Source organism: Somniosus microcephalus, chromosome 4 (genome assembly GCF_052327205.1).
Source record: "Somniosus microcephalus isolate GS21.2 chromosome 4, FLI_Smic_1.0, whole genome shotgun sequence".
NCBI classification, from domain to species: Eukaryota; Metazoa; Chordata; class Chondrichthyes; order Squaliformes; family Somniosidae; genus Somniosus; species Somniosus microcephalus.
The window spans coordinates 62,914,827-62,928,387 of NC_140990.1; the positions used below are offsets into that span (position 1 = coordinate 62,914,827).

General features: G+C 49.6%; 2 protein-coding genes and 1 pseudogene across 2 annotated transcripts in view; 2 read left to right on the top strand and 1 right to left on the bottom strand.

Annotated features, from left to right (window-relative positions):
* LOC147119043 (uncharacterized) overlaps positions 1 to 13,561 on the top strand; it is a 453,069-nt gene that overhangs the window by 237,587 nt on the left and 201,921 nt on the right. The window lies entirely within an intron of this gene.
* The window catches only part of LOC147119047 (uncharacterized), a 230,851-nt gene that overhangs the window by 28,416 nt on the left and 188,874 nt on the right, over positions 1 to 13,561 (top strand).
* LOC147119048 (uncharacterized) lies at positions 1,746 to 11,934 on the bottom strand (annotated as a pseudogene).

The window sequence follows — 13,561 nt, forward strand, 5'->3', positions numbered from 1 at the left end:
CTGCAAAAACTCTGAAATGTTTAATAATGAAATCAGGGAGTCAAAAACCTCAAGTGAGGCAGTTTAAAAAGACAGTCCCTGACCAGAGATTGCTGGATGCTGACACTCGGTGCTCATGAGGATAGAATGTCCCCTTCTCCAGGCACGGACATCCAGCACCTCGATCACAGCAACAATTCACAAAACAATGGCAATATAACTTGGAGCAGAGACGGTTAAGTGGAGCTGTGATCGAGGTGCTCAAAATTATGAGGGGATTTGATCGAGCAAACAAGGAGAAGCTGTTGTCACTGGCAGGAGGGTCGGTAACGAGAGGACACAGATTTCAGATCATTGGCAAAAGAATCTAGAGGGGAAATGAAGAGACTTTTTTTACACAGTGAATTGTGATGATCTGGAATGCACTGCCTGAATGGGTGGTGGAAGCAGATTCAATAGTAACTTTCCAAAGGGAATTGGATATATAGTAAAGGGAGAAATTTGCAGGGCTGTGGGGAAAGAGCAGGGCAGTGGGACTAATTGCATTGCTCTTTCAGAGAGCCGGCACCAGCACGATGGGTCGAAAGGCATCCTACTGTGCTCCATGATTCTACAACATCAGCTTCTCTCTGCTCACTAGTACTGAGAGAACAGGGAATAATCGTTAAATCCAGCCCAGTTATTGGGGGCTCTTAACATTAACAAGCCCCAGTTGCCTGAATTAACATGGTTCAGTCCTGGATGTGCTTAAAGGCATCGGAAACAGTGGAATCGACCCCCCGCAGTCACAATGTTGACACTCTGGTGTGTTAGCGGGTGGGATACACCAGGGAATCCGATTCCACACACTGAGGTTGACTCTAATGATCGGGAGTCCCAGGGTTTCAGATACCAGATAATCAAGCTCACAAGACCACAAATTGTCTCTCCCAACTTTATTAAGATGCTGCATAACACAGATCGGGTGATAATTCCCTCAATCTGGAGAATAGAAGTACAGTGGATTCGCGCGCGATCTTCTCGAGTCTGTTCCAACTGACAACTGCTTAAGTGGTCTGTTCTTATACACAAGCTTGGTTACCGCTCAGGAAATGGGATTGTTTGGACCCATCTGTTGACCGCCTCCTGAACTCCTGCTAATTCAGAGAATTTAGTCCATCTGTGACCAGACTATAACCATAAGCCCGTCTGGTTATCACACCTATACGGTCCGTGAGGTTATTATTAGATTCACACCCAGACGTTGTGCCTTCACTTGTCTGGCACTTCATCCCATAACACGGGTACAGGGGCTCAGTAATGTTTCATTCATCAGAAAAAGACAAAGTTAAACAACATACTGCTCAGCTTAACAGAATCTCATCATATTTATGGGGCCATAAATATAAAAGTCACCAATAAATCCAGGAGGGAATTCAGAAGAAACTTTTTTATCCAGAGAATGGTGAGAATGGGGAACTCGCTACCACAAGGAGTAGTTGAGGTGAACAGCACAGATGGATTAATGAGGAAGCCACACAAGGGAGAAAGGAATGGGAGGAGATGTTGATCGGGTTAATTGAAGTAGGGTGGGTGTGGAGCATAAACACTGGCATGGACCAGTTGGGCCGAATGGCCTGTTTCTGTGCTGTACATTCTGTGGAACACCATGAACTGTCAAATCAAGGGAATCATCAGCACAGCAGTCTTAAAGATTAAACAGCAGTACAAGAATTTATAAAATATTCATCCATTCCACGTTCATGTCACCCCAGCTGGGCACTGTGCTACAGAACAGTGTGAACTCGCTGGTGGGTCAGCAGGTAGGACGACCGAGTGAATCCCTTGCCACACACGGAGCAGGTGAACGGCCTCTCCCCAGTGTGAACTTGCTGGTGTCCCTTCAGATTCCTGGAGCTTTTAAAGCTCATCTCACATGACAGAACATGTAAACGGTCTCTGATTGGAGTGATCTCGCTGGTGTTGCTTCAGATCCCCAGAGATTTTAAAGCTTTTCCCACAGGTAGAACATTTAAATGGTCTCTCATCAGTGTGAACTTGCTGATGTGTCAGTAGGTGGGATGACTGAGTGAATCCCTTCCCACACACGGAGCAGGTGAAGGGCCTCTCCCCAGTGTGAACTCGCTGATGTTCGTTCAGATCCCCAGAGGCTTTAAAGCTCTTCCCACAGTCAGAACATTTAAATGGTCTCTCATCAGTGTGAACTCGCTGGTGTCTCAACAGGTTGGATGACTGAGTGAATCCCTTCCCACACACGGAGCAGGTGAACAGTCTCTCCCCAGTGTGAATTTGCTGGTGTCTCAGTAGGTGGAATGACCGAGTGAATCCCTTCCCACACACAGAGCAGGTGAATGGCCTCTTTCGTGCTCTCTCCAGCTGGTGTCTCGTCAGTTCCTGGGACATTTGAAAGCTTTTCCCACAGTCGGAATGTTTCACCGGCCACTCCCCAGTGTGAACTCGCTGGTGTGCCAGCAGATTCGAGGACCGAGTGAATCTCTTCCCACACACGGAGCAGGTGAACAGAATCTCTCCTGCTCTCTCCAGCTGGTGTCTCTTCAGATCCTGGGACCTTTTAAATCTCTTCCCACAGTCAGAACATTTAATCGGTCTCTCATCACTGTGAACAAGCTGGTGTCTCAGGAGGGTGGAAGAATGAGTGAATCGCTTCAAAAACACAGAGCAGGTCAACGGTCTCTCAACGGTGTGGACAAGCTGGTGTCTCAGCAGCACGGAGGGTGCAATTAATCCCTTCCCACACACGGAGCGGGTTAAAGGTCTCTCTCTAGTGTGATCTTGCTGGTGTATCATCGGAACGGATGGCTGAGTGAATCCCTTCCACACACGGGGCCGGTGAATGGGCTTTCCCCAATGTATGGCCACTGGTGTTGCTTCAGGTACTAGTAGATTTTGAAGCTTTTTCAGAACATTTAGAAGGTCTGTCATAAGAGTGAACTCACGGGGATGCCAGCAGATTGGAATCGTGTAACTCTGTCAGATCGTGACGTGATGTTTGGTTTGAGCTTCCTGTCTGTAAATGCTTCACTTCTAAAACCTTGTAAAAGGAGTGTAGAAAGGGGAAGGGGGGAGCAGGATCTTTCTTGGCTAATTTTGCCTCAAAGAACAAACAGGGTAGAGCCGGTCCCACTGGTGTCCAGCCGTGCCCACAATAACCAGCGGGCCAGAAAGAGCCCAATCCACCTCACTGACTTGGCCCTGAAGTCAAATCAAGTCTCATCAAATGACATCCTTTGTGACTGTGACAAACGTAAACTATCTCTCCTCAACCAATCGTGGTGCCCGAGGGGCGGGACTTCCGCCGCCTGCTTCTCCCGCTGCTGAGACAAGTGGAAGGCAGCAGAGGGCGCTCTACTGAGTTTGGGGCTCAGGCCTGTTAGTGGAGCAATGCAGATGGAACTTTACTCTGCCCTGGGCTTTACTCCCTCAGCACTGCACTGGAGGGGCAGCACAGAGTTTTAGACTCGAGTCTCTGGAGTGGGACTTCAACCCACAACCTTCTGACTCAGAGGCGAGAGTGCTGCCGCCTAAGCCATGGCTGACACTCTGTATCTCACCCATGCTGTACCTGCCCTGGGAGTGTTTGATGGGACAGTGTAGAGGGAGCTTTACTTTGTATCTAACCCCTGCTGTACCTGCCCTGGGAGTGTTTGATGGGACAGTGTAGAGGGAGCTTTACTCTGTATCTAAAACGTGCTGTACCTGCCCTGGTAGTGTTTGATGGGACAGTGTAGAGGGAGCTTTACTCTGTATCTAAAACGTGCTGTACCTGCCCTGGGAGTGTTTGATGGGGACAGTGTAGATGGAGCATTACTCTGTATCTAACCTGTGCTGTACCTGCCCTGGGAGTGTTTAATGGGACAGTGTAGAGGGAGCTTTACTCTGTATCTAAAACGTGCTGTACCTGTCCTGGGAGTGTTTGATGGGGACAGTGTAGATGGAGCATTACTCTGTATCTAACCTGTGCTGTACCTGCCCTGGGAGTGTTTAATGGGACAGTGTAGAGGGAGCTTTACTCTGTATCTAATCCATGCTGTTCCTGCCCTGCGAGTGTTTGATGGGACAGTGTAGAGAGAGCTTAACTCTGTATCAAACCCGTGCTGTACCAGCCCTGGGAGTGTTTGATGGGACAGTGTAGAGGGAGCTTTACTCTGTATCTAACCCGTGCTGTACCTGCCCTGGGAGTGTTTGATGAGGCAGTGTAGATGGAGCATTACTCTGTATCTAACCTGTGCTGTACCTGCCCTGGGAGTGTTTGATGGGACAGTACAGAGAGAGCTTTACTCTGTATCTAATATGTGCTGTAACTGCCCTGGGAGTGTTTGATGGGTCAGTATAGAGGGAGCTTTACTCTGTATCTACCCCGTGCTGTTCCTGCCCTGGGAGTGTTTGATGGGACAGTGTAGAGGGAGCTTAACTCTGTATCTAACCCAAGCTGTACCAGCCCTGGGAGTGTTTGATGGGACAGTGTAGAGGTAGCTTTACTCTGTATCTAACCCATCCTGTACCTGCCATGGGAGTGTTTGATGGGACATTGTAGAGGGAGCTTTACTCTGTATCTAACCCATGCTGTACCTGCCCTGGGAGTGTTTGATGGGACAGTGTAGACGGAGCTTTACTCTGTATCTAAGCCCTGCTGTACCTGCCCTGGGAGTGTTTGATGGGACAGTGTAGAGGGAGCTTTACTCTGTATCTAGCCAATGCTGTACGTGTCCTGGGAGTGTTTGATCGGAAAGTGTAAAGGGAGCTTTACTCTGTATCTAACCCGTGCTGTACCTGCCCTGGGAGAGTTTGATGGGACAATGTAGAGTGAGTTTTACTCTGTATCTAACCCGTGCTGTAGCTGCCCTAGGAGTGTTTGATGAGACAGTGTAGAGAGAGCTTTACTCTCTATCTAACCCGTGCTGTACCTGCCCTGGGAGTGTTTGATGGGACAGTCTAGAGGGAGCTTTACTCTGTATCTAACCCGTGCTGTACCTGCCCTGGGAGTGTTTGATGGGACAGTGTAGAGGGAGCTTAACTCTGTATCTAACCCAAGCTGTACCAGCCCTGGGAGTGTTTGATGGGACAGTGTAGAGGTAGCTTTACTCTGTATCTAACCCGTGCTGTACCTGTCCTGGGTGTGTTTGATGGGACAGTATAGAGGGAGCTTTACTCTGTATCTAACCCGTGCTGTACCTGCCCTGGGAGTGTTTGATGGGACAGTGTAGAGGGAGCTTTACTCTGTATCTAGCCCATGCTGTACCTGCCATGGGAGTGTTTGATGGGACATTGTAGAGGGAGCTTTACTCTGTATCTAACCCATGCTGTACCTGCCCTGGAAGTGTTTGATGGGACAGTGTAGAGGGAGCTTTACTCTGTATCTAAGCCCTGCTGTACCTGCCCTGGGAGTGTTTGATGGGACAGTGTAGAGGGAGCTTTACTCTGTATCTAGCCAATGCTGTACGTGTCCTGGGTGTGTTTGATCGGAAAGTGTAAAGGGAGCTTTACTCTGTATCTAACCCGTGCTGTACCTGCCCTGGGAGAGTTTGATGGGACAATGTAGAGTGAGTTTTACTCTGTATCTAACCCGTGCTGTAGCTGCCCTAGGAGTGTTTGATGAGACAGTGTAGAGAGAGCTTTACTCTCTATCTAACCCGTGCTGTACCTGCCCTGGGAGTGTTTGATGGGACAGTCTAGAGGGAGCTTTACTCTGTATCTAACCCGTGCTGTACCTGCCCTGGGAGTGTTTGATGGGACAGTGTAGGGAGAGCTTTACTCTGTATCTAACCTGTGCTGTACCTGCCCTGGGAGTGTTTGATGGGACAGTGTAGAGGGAGCTTTACTCTGTATCTAACCCGTGCTCTACCTGCCCTGGGAGTGTTTGATGGGACACTGTAGAGGGAGCTTTACTCTGTATCTAACCCCTGCTGTACCTGCCCTGCGAGTGTTTGATGGGACAGTTTAGAGGGAGCTTTACTCTGTATCTAACCCGTGCTGTACCTGTCCTGGGAGTGTTTGATGGGACAGTGTAGAAGTAGCTTTACTCTGTATCTCACCCGTGCTATACCTGCCCTGGGAGTGTTTGATGGGAAAGTGTAGAGGGAGCTTTACTCTGTATCTAACCCGTGCTGTACCTGTCCTGGGAGTGTTTAATGGGATAGTGTAGAGGGAGATTTACTTTGTATCTAACCCGTGCTGTACCTGCCCTGGGAGTGTTTGATGAGACAGTGTAGATGGAGCTTTACTCTCTATCTAACCCCTGCTGTACCTGCCCTGGGAGTGTTTGATGGGACAGTGTAGAGGGAGCTTTACTCTGTATTTAACCCGTGCTGTACCTGCCCTGGGAGTGTTTGATGGGACAGTGGAGAGGGAGCTTTACTCTGTATCTAGCCCGTGCTGCACCTGCCATGGGAGTGTTTGATGGGACATTGTAGAGGGAGCTTTACTCTGTATCTAACCTGTGCTGTACCTGCCCTGGGAGTTATTGATGGGACAGTGTAGATGGAACATTACTCTGTATCTAATCCATGCTGTACCCGCCCTGGGAGTGTTTCATGGGACAGTGTAGAGGGAGCTTTACTCTGCATCTAACCCGTGCTGTTCCCGCCCTGGGAGTGTTTCATGGGACAGTGCAGAGATAGCTTTACTCTGTATCTAACCCCGTGCTGTACCTGCCCTGGGTGTGTCCAATTGGACAGTGTAGAGGGAGCTTTACTCTGTATCTAACCCCTGCTGTACCTGCCATGGGAGTGTTTGATGGGACAGTGTAGAGGGAGCTTTACTCTGTATCTAACCCGTGTTGTACCTGCTCTGGGACTGTTTGATGGGACAGTGTAGCGGGAGCTTTTCTCTGTATCTAACCCATGCTGTTTCTGCCCTTGGAATGTTTGATGGGACAGTGTAGAGCGAGCTATACTCTGTATCTAACCCGTGCTGTACCTGCCCTGGGAGTATTTGATGGGACAGTGTAGGGAGAGCTTTACTCTGTATCTTACCTGTGCTGTCCTTGCCCTGGGAGGGTTTGATGGGACAGAGTAGAGGGAGCTTAACACTGTATCTAACCCAAGCTGCACCAGCCCTGGGAGTGTTTGATGGGACAGTGTAGAGGGAGCTTTACTCTGTATCTAACCCGTGCTGTACCTGTCCTGGGTGTGTTTGATGGGACAGTATAGAGGGAGCTTTACTCTGTATCTAACCCGTGCTGTACCTGCCCTGGGAGTGTTTGATGGGACAGTGTAGAGGGAGCTTTACTCTGTATCTAGCCCATGCTGTACCTGCCATGGGAGTGTTTGATGGGACATTGTAGAGGGAGCTTTCCTCTGTATCTAACCCATGCTGTACCTGCCCTGGGAGTGTTTGATGGGACAGTGTAGAGGGAGCTTTACTCTGCATCTAAGCCCTGCTGTACCTGCCCTGGGAGTGTTTGATGGGACAGTGTAGAGGGAGCTTTTCTCTGTATCTAGCCATTGCTGTACCTGTCCTGGGAGTGTTAGATCGGAAAGTGTAAAGGGAGCTTTACTCTGTATCTAACCCGTGCTGTACCTGCCCTGGGAGAGTTTGATGGGACAATGTAGAGTGAGTTTTACTCTGTATCTAACCCGTGCTGTAGCTGCCCTAGGAGTGTTTGATGGGACAGTGTAGAGAGAGCTTTACTCTCTATCTAACCCGTGCTGTACCTGCCCTGGGAGTGTTTGATGGGACAGTCTAGAGGGAGCTTTACTCTGTATCTAACCCGTGCTGTACCTGCCCTGGGAGTGTTTGATGGGACAGTGTAGAGGGAGCTTAACTCTGTATCTAACCCGTGCTGTACCTGCCCTGGGAGTGTTTGATGGGACAGTGTAGGGAGAGCTTTACTCTGTATCTAACCTGTGCTGTACCTGCCCTGGGAGTGTTTGATGGGACAGTGTAGAGGGAGCTTTACTCTGTACCTCACCCGTGCTCTACCTGCCCTGGGAGTGTTTGATGGGAAAGTGTCGAGGGAGCTTTACTCTGTATCTAACCCGTGCTGTACCTGTCCTGGGAGTGTTTAATGGGATAGTGTAGAGGGAGATTTACTTTGTATCTAACCCGTGCTGTACCTGCCCTGGGAGTGTTTGATGAGACAGTGTAGATGGAGCTTTACTCTCTATCTAACCCCTGCTGTACCTGCCCCGGGAGTGTTTGATGGGACAGTGTAGAGGGAGCTTTTCTCTGTATCTAGCCAATGCTGTACCTGTCCTGGGAGTGTCTGATCGGAAAGTGTAAAGGGAGCTTTACTCTGTATCTAACCCGTGCTGTACCTGCCCTGGGAGAGTTTGATGGGACAATGTAGAGTGAGTTTTACTCTGTATCTAACCCGTGCTGCAGCTGCCCTAGGAGTGTTTGATGGGACAGTGTAGAGAGAGCTTTACTCTCTATCTAACCCGTGCTGTACCTGCCCTGGGAGTGTTTGATGGGACAGTCTAGAGGGAGCTTTACTCTGTATCTAACCCGTGCTGTACCTGCCCTGGGAGTGTTTGATGGGACAGTGTAGAGGGAGCTTAACTCTGTATCTAACCCGTGCTGTACCTGCCCTGGGAGTGTTTGATGGGACAGTGTAGGGAGAGCTTTACTCTGTATCTAACCTGTGCTGTACCTGCCCTGGGAGTGTTTGATGGGACAGTGTAGAGGGAGCTTTACTCTGTATCTAACCCGTGCTCTACCTGCCCTGGGAGTGTTTGATGGGACACTGTAGAGGGAGCTTTACTCTGTATCTAACCCCTGCTGTACCTGCCCTGGGTGTGTTTGATGGGACAGTTTAGAGGGAGCTTTACTCTGTATCTAACCCGTGCTGTAGCTGTCCTGGGAGTGTTTGATGGGACAGTGTAGAAGTAGCTTTACTCTGTACCTCACCCGTGCTAGACCTGCCCTGGGAGTGTTTGATGGGAAAGTGTAGAGGGAGCTTTACTCTGTATCTAACCCGTGCTGTACCTGTCCTGGGAGTGTTTAATGGGATAGTGTAGAGGGAGATTTACTTTGTATCTAACCCGTGCTGTACCTGCCCTGGGAGTGTTTGATGAGACAGTGTAGATGGAGCTTTACTCTCTATCTAACCCCTGCTGTACCTGCCCTGGGAGTGTTTGATGGGACAGTGTAGAGGGAGCTTTACTCTGTATTTAACCCGTGCTGTACCTGCCCTGGGAGTGTTTGATGGGACAGTGTAGAGGGAGCTTTACTCTGTATCTAGCCCGTGCTGTACCTGCCATGGGAGTGTTTGATGGGACATTGTAGAGGGAGCTTTACTCTGTAACTAACCTGTGCTGTACCTGCCCTGGGAGTTTTTGATGGGACAGTGTAGATGGAGCATTACTCTGTATCTAATCCATGCTGTACCCGCCCTGGGAGTGTTTCATGGGACAGTGTAGAGGGAGCTTTACTCTGCATCTAACCCGTGCTGTTCCCGCCCTGGGAGTGTTTCATGGGACAGTGTAGAGATAGCTTTACTCTGTATCTAACCCCGTGCTGTACCTGCCCTGGGTGTGTCCAATTGGACAGTGTAGAGGGAGCTTTACTCTGTATCTAACCCCTGCTGTACCTGCCATGGGTGTGTTTGATGGGACAGTGCAGAGGGAGCTTTACTCTGTATCTAACCCGTGTTGTACCTGCTCTGGGACTGTTTGATGGGACAATGTAGCGGGAGCTTTTCTCTGTATCTAACCCATGCTGTTTCTGCCCTTGGAATGTTTGATGGGACAGTGTAGAGCGAGCTATACTCTGTATCTAACCCGTGCTGTACCTGCCCTGGGAGTATTTGATGGGACAGTGTAGGGAGAGCTTTACTCTGTATCTTACCTGTGCTGTCCTTGCCCTGGGAGTGTTTGATGGGACAGAGTAGAGGGAGCTTTACTCTGTATCTAACCCGTGCTCTACCTGCCCTGGGAGTGTTTGATGGGACAGTGTAGAGGGAGCTTTACTCTGTATCTAACCCCTGCTGTACCTGCCCTGTGAGTGTTTGATGGGACAGTTTAGAGGGAGCTTTACTCTGTATCTAACCCGTGCTGTACCTGTCCTGGGAGTGTTTGATGGGACAGTGTAGAAGGAGCTTTACTCTGTATCTCACCCGTGCTGTTCCTGCCCTGGGAGTGTTTGATGGGATAGTGTAGAGGGAGCTTTATTCTGTATCTAACCAGTGCTGTACCTGCCCTGGGAGTGTTTGATGGGACAGTGTAGAGGGAGCTTTACTCTGTATCTAACCCGTGCTGTACCTGCCCTGGGAGTGTTTGATGGGACAGTGTAGAGGGAGCTTTACTCTGTATCTAACCTGGGCTGTACCGGCCCTGGGAGTGTTTGATGGGACAGTGCAGAGGGCGCTTTTCTCTGTATCTAACCCATGCTGTATCTGCCCTGGGAGTGTTTGATGGGACAGTGCAGAAGGAGCTTTATTCTGTATCTAACCCATGCTGTTTCTGCCCTGGGAGTGTTTGATGGGACAGTGTAGAGGGAGCTTTACTCTGTATCTAACCCATGCTGTACCTGCCCTGGGAGTGTTTGATGGGGACAGTGTAGATGGAGCATTACTCTGTATCTAACCTGTGCTGTATCTGCCCTGGGAGTGTTTGATGGGACAGTGTAGAGGAAGCTTTACTCTGTATCTAACCTATGCTGTACCTGCCCTGGCAGTGTTTGATTGGACATTGTAGAGGGATCTTTACTCTGTATCTAAGCTATGCTGTACCTACCCTAGGAGTGTTTGATGGGACAGTGTAGAGGAAGCTTTACTCTGTATCTAACCCGTGCTGTACCTGCCCTGAGAGTGGTTGATGGGACAGTGTAGAGGGAGGTTTACTTTGTATCTAACCCATGCTGTACCTGCCCTGGGAGTGTTTGATGAGACAGTATAGATGGAGCTTTACTCTTTCTAACCCCTGCTGTATCTGCCCTGGGAGTGTTTGATGGGACAGTGTAGAGGGAGCTTTCCTCTGTATCTAACCCGTGCTGTACCTGTCCTGGGTGTGTTTGATGGGACAGTGTAGAGGGAGCTTTACTCTCTATCTAACCCGTGCTGTACCTGCCCTGGGAGTGTTTGATGGGACATTGCAGAGGGAGCTTTACTCTGTATCTAACCCATGCTGTACCTGCCCTGGGAGTGTTTGATGGGACAGTGTAGAGGGAGCTTTACTCTTTATCTAAGCCCTGCTGTACCTGCCCTGGGAGTGTTTGATGGGACAGTGTAGAGGGAGCTTTTCCCTGTATGTCACCCATGCTGTACCTGTCCTGGGAGTGTTTGATCGGACAGTGTAGAGGGAGCTTTACTCTGTATCTAACCCGTGCTGTACCTGCCCTGGGAGTGTTTGATGGGACAGTGTAGAGTGAGCTTTACTCTGTATCTAACCCGTGCTGTAGCTGCCCTAGGAGTGTTTGATGGGACAGTGTAGAGAGAGCTTTACTCTGTATCTAACCCGTGCTGTACCTGCCCTGGGAGTGTTTGATGGTACAGTCTAGACGGAGCTTTACTCTGTATCTAACCCGTGCTGTACCTGCCCTGGGAGTGTTTGATGGGACAGTGTAGAGGGAGCTTTACTCTGTATCTAACCCGTGCTGTACCTGCCCTGGGAGTGTTTGATGGGACAGTGTAGAGGGAGCTTTACTCTGTATCTAACCCGTGCTGTACCTGCCCTGGGACTGTTTGATGGGACAGTGTAGAGGGAGCTTTACTCTCTATCTAACCCATGCTGTACCTGCCCTTGGAGTATTTGATGGGGACAGTGCAGAGCGAGTTATACTCTGTATCTAACCCGTGCTGTACCTGCCATGGAAGAATCACACGAGACTCTAGAACTGTTATAAATGATCTTTATTGACATTCGGACATGACTATTTCACCTGATAACAAAGTCATACAACCGTATTCTGGGAAGCACCACTCAGATTTGAGAATGATCCGGACCATGTTCTGGGAGCATCTAACTACCTCCCATTGATATTCAACGGCATTAGCATCGCTGAAACCCCCACCATCCTGGGGGTGACCATTGACCAGAAACTTCGCTGGACCACCCACATAAATACTGTGGCAACAAGGGCGCATCAGAGGCTGGGAATTCTGCAGCGAGTGTCTCACCTCCTGACTCCCCAAAGCCTTCCCAGCATCGACAAGGCACAAGTCAGGAGTGTGATGGAATACTCTCCACTTGCCTGGATGACTGCAGCTCCAGCAACACTCAAGAAGCTCGACACCATCCAGGACAAAGCAGCCCACCTGATTGGTACCCCATCCACTACCTTAAACCTTCACTCCCTCCACCACCGGCGTACCGTGGCTGCAGTGCGTACCATCTCCAAGATGTACTGCAGCAGCTCGCCAAGGCTTCTTCGGCAGCACCTCCCAAACCCACGACCTCTACCATGGGAACACTATCGCCTGAGTTCACAAGTTCCCCTCCCAGTCACACACCATCCTAACTTGGAAATATATCGCCGTTCCTTCATCGTCGCTGGGTCAATATCCTGGAACTCCCTGACTAACAGCACTGTGGGAGTACCTTCACCATACAGACTGCAGCGGTTCAAGAAGGCAGCTCACCACCACCTTCTGAAGGGCAACTAGGGATGGGCAATAAATGCTGGCATTACCAGCGATGTCCAGATCCCAGGAATGAATTAAAAAAAAGGATGTTCTCGTTCGTCTTGCTGGAATGTTACTGTTGGTTCTCCTGGCAATCGCTGTAATTCTGGATGTTTTCTACCCTTAGCTTCCTGAATCTGTTGCTGGGCAGAATACAATATGTAGCCTTGTTTTTCCAACAGTTCAACAGCTGCCTGATCTTGATGCAGTTGTACAGGGCCTTGGTGAGACCACACCTTGAGTATTGTGTGCAGTTTTGGTCGCCTTATCTGAGGAAGGATGTTCTTGCCCTGGAGGGAGTGCAGCGAAGATTCACCAGACTGATACCTGGGATGGCAGGAATGACGTATGAGGAGAGATTGGGTCGATTGGGCTTATACTCGCTGGAGTTTAGCAGAATGAGAGGGGATCTCATTGAAACTTATAAAATTCTCACAGGACTAGACAGACTAGATGCAGGAAGGACGTTCCCGATGGTCGGGGAGTCCAGAACCAGGAGTCACAGTCTAAGGATAAAGGGACAGAGATGAGGAGGAATTTCTTCACCCAGAGAGTGGTGAACCTGTGGAATTCTCTACCACAGAAGGCAGTAGTGGCCAATTCATTAAATATATTCAAGAAGGAGTTGGATATATTTCTTAAGGCTAAAGGGATCAAGGGATATGGGGAGAAGGCAGGGACAGGGTTCTGAATTTGGATGATCAGCCATGATCTCATTGAATGGCGGAGCAGGCTCGAGGGGCCGAATGGCCTACTCCTGCTCCTATCTTCTATGTTTCTATGTTCTTTTTTTACATCTCACAACTGTCAGCAGATTGTGTAAGCTTTGACCTTGAACAGTCGAGCAGGCCGCAGTCAGTCTGCCCTCCTGTTCCGTTCTGGGCACCGCTCCTCAGGAAGGATATACTGGCCTTGGAGGGACGCAGCACAGATTCACCAGAATGATACCGGAACTGAAAGGGTTAAATTATGAGGACAGGTTGCACAGACTGGGCTGGTATT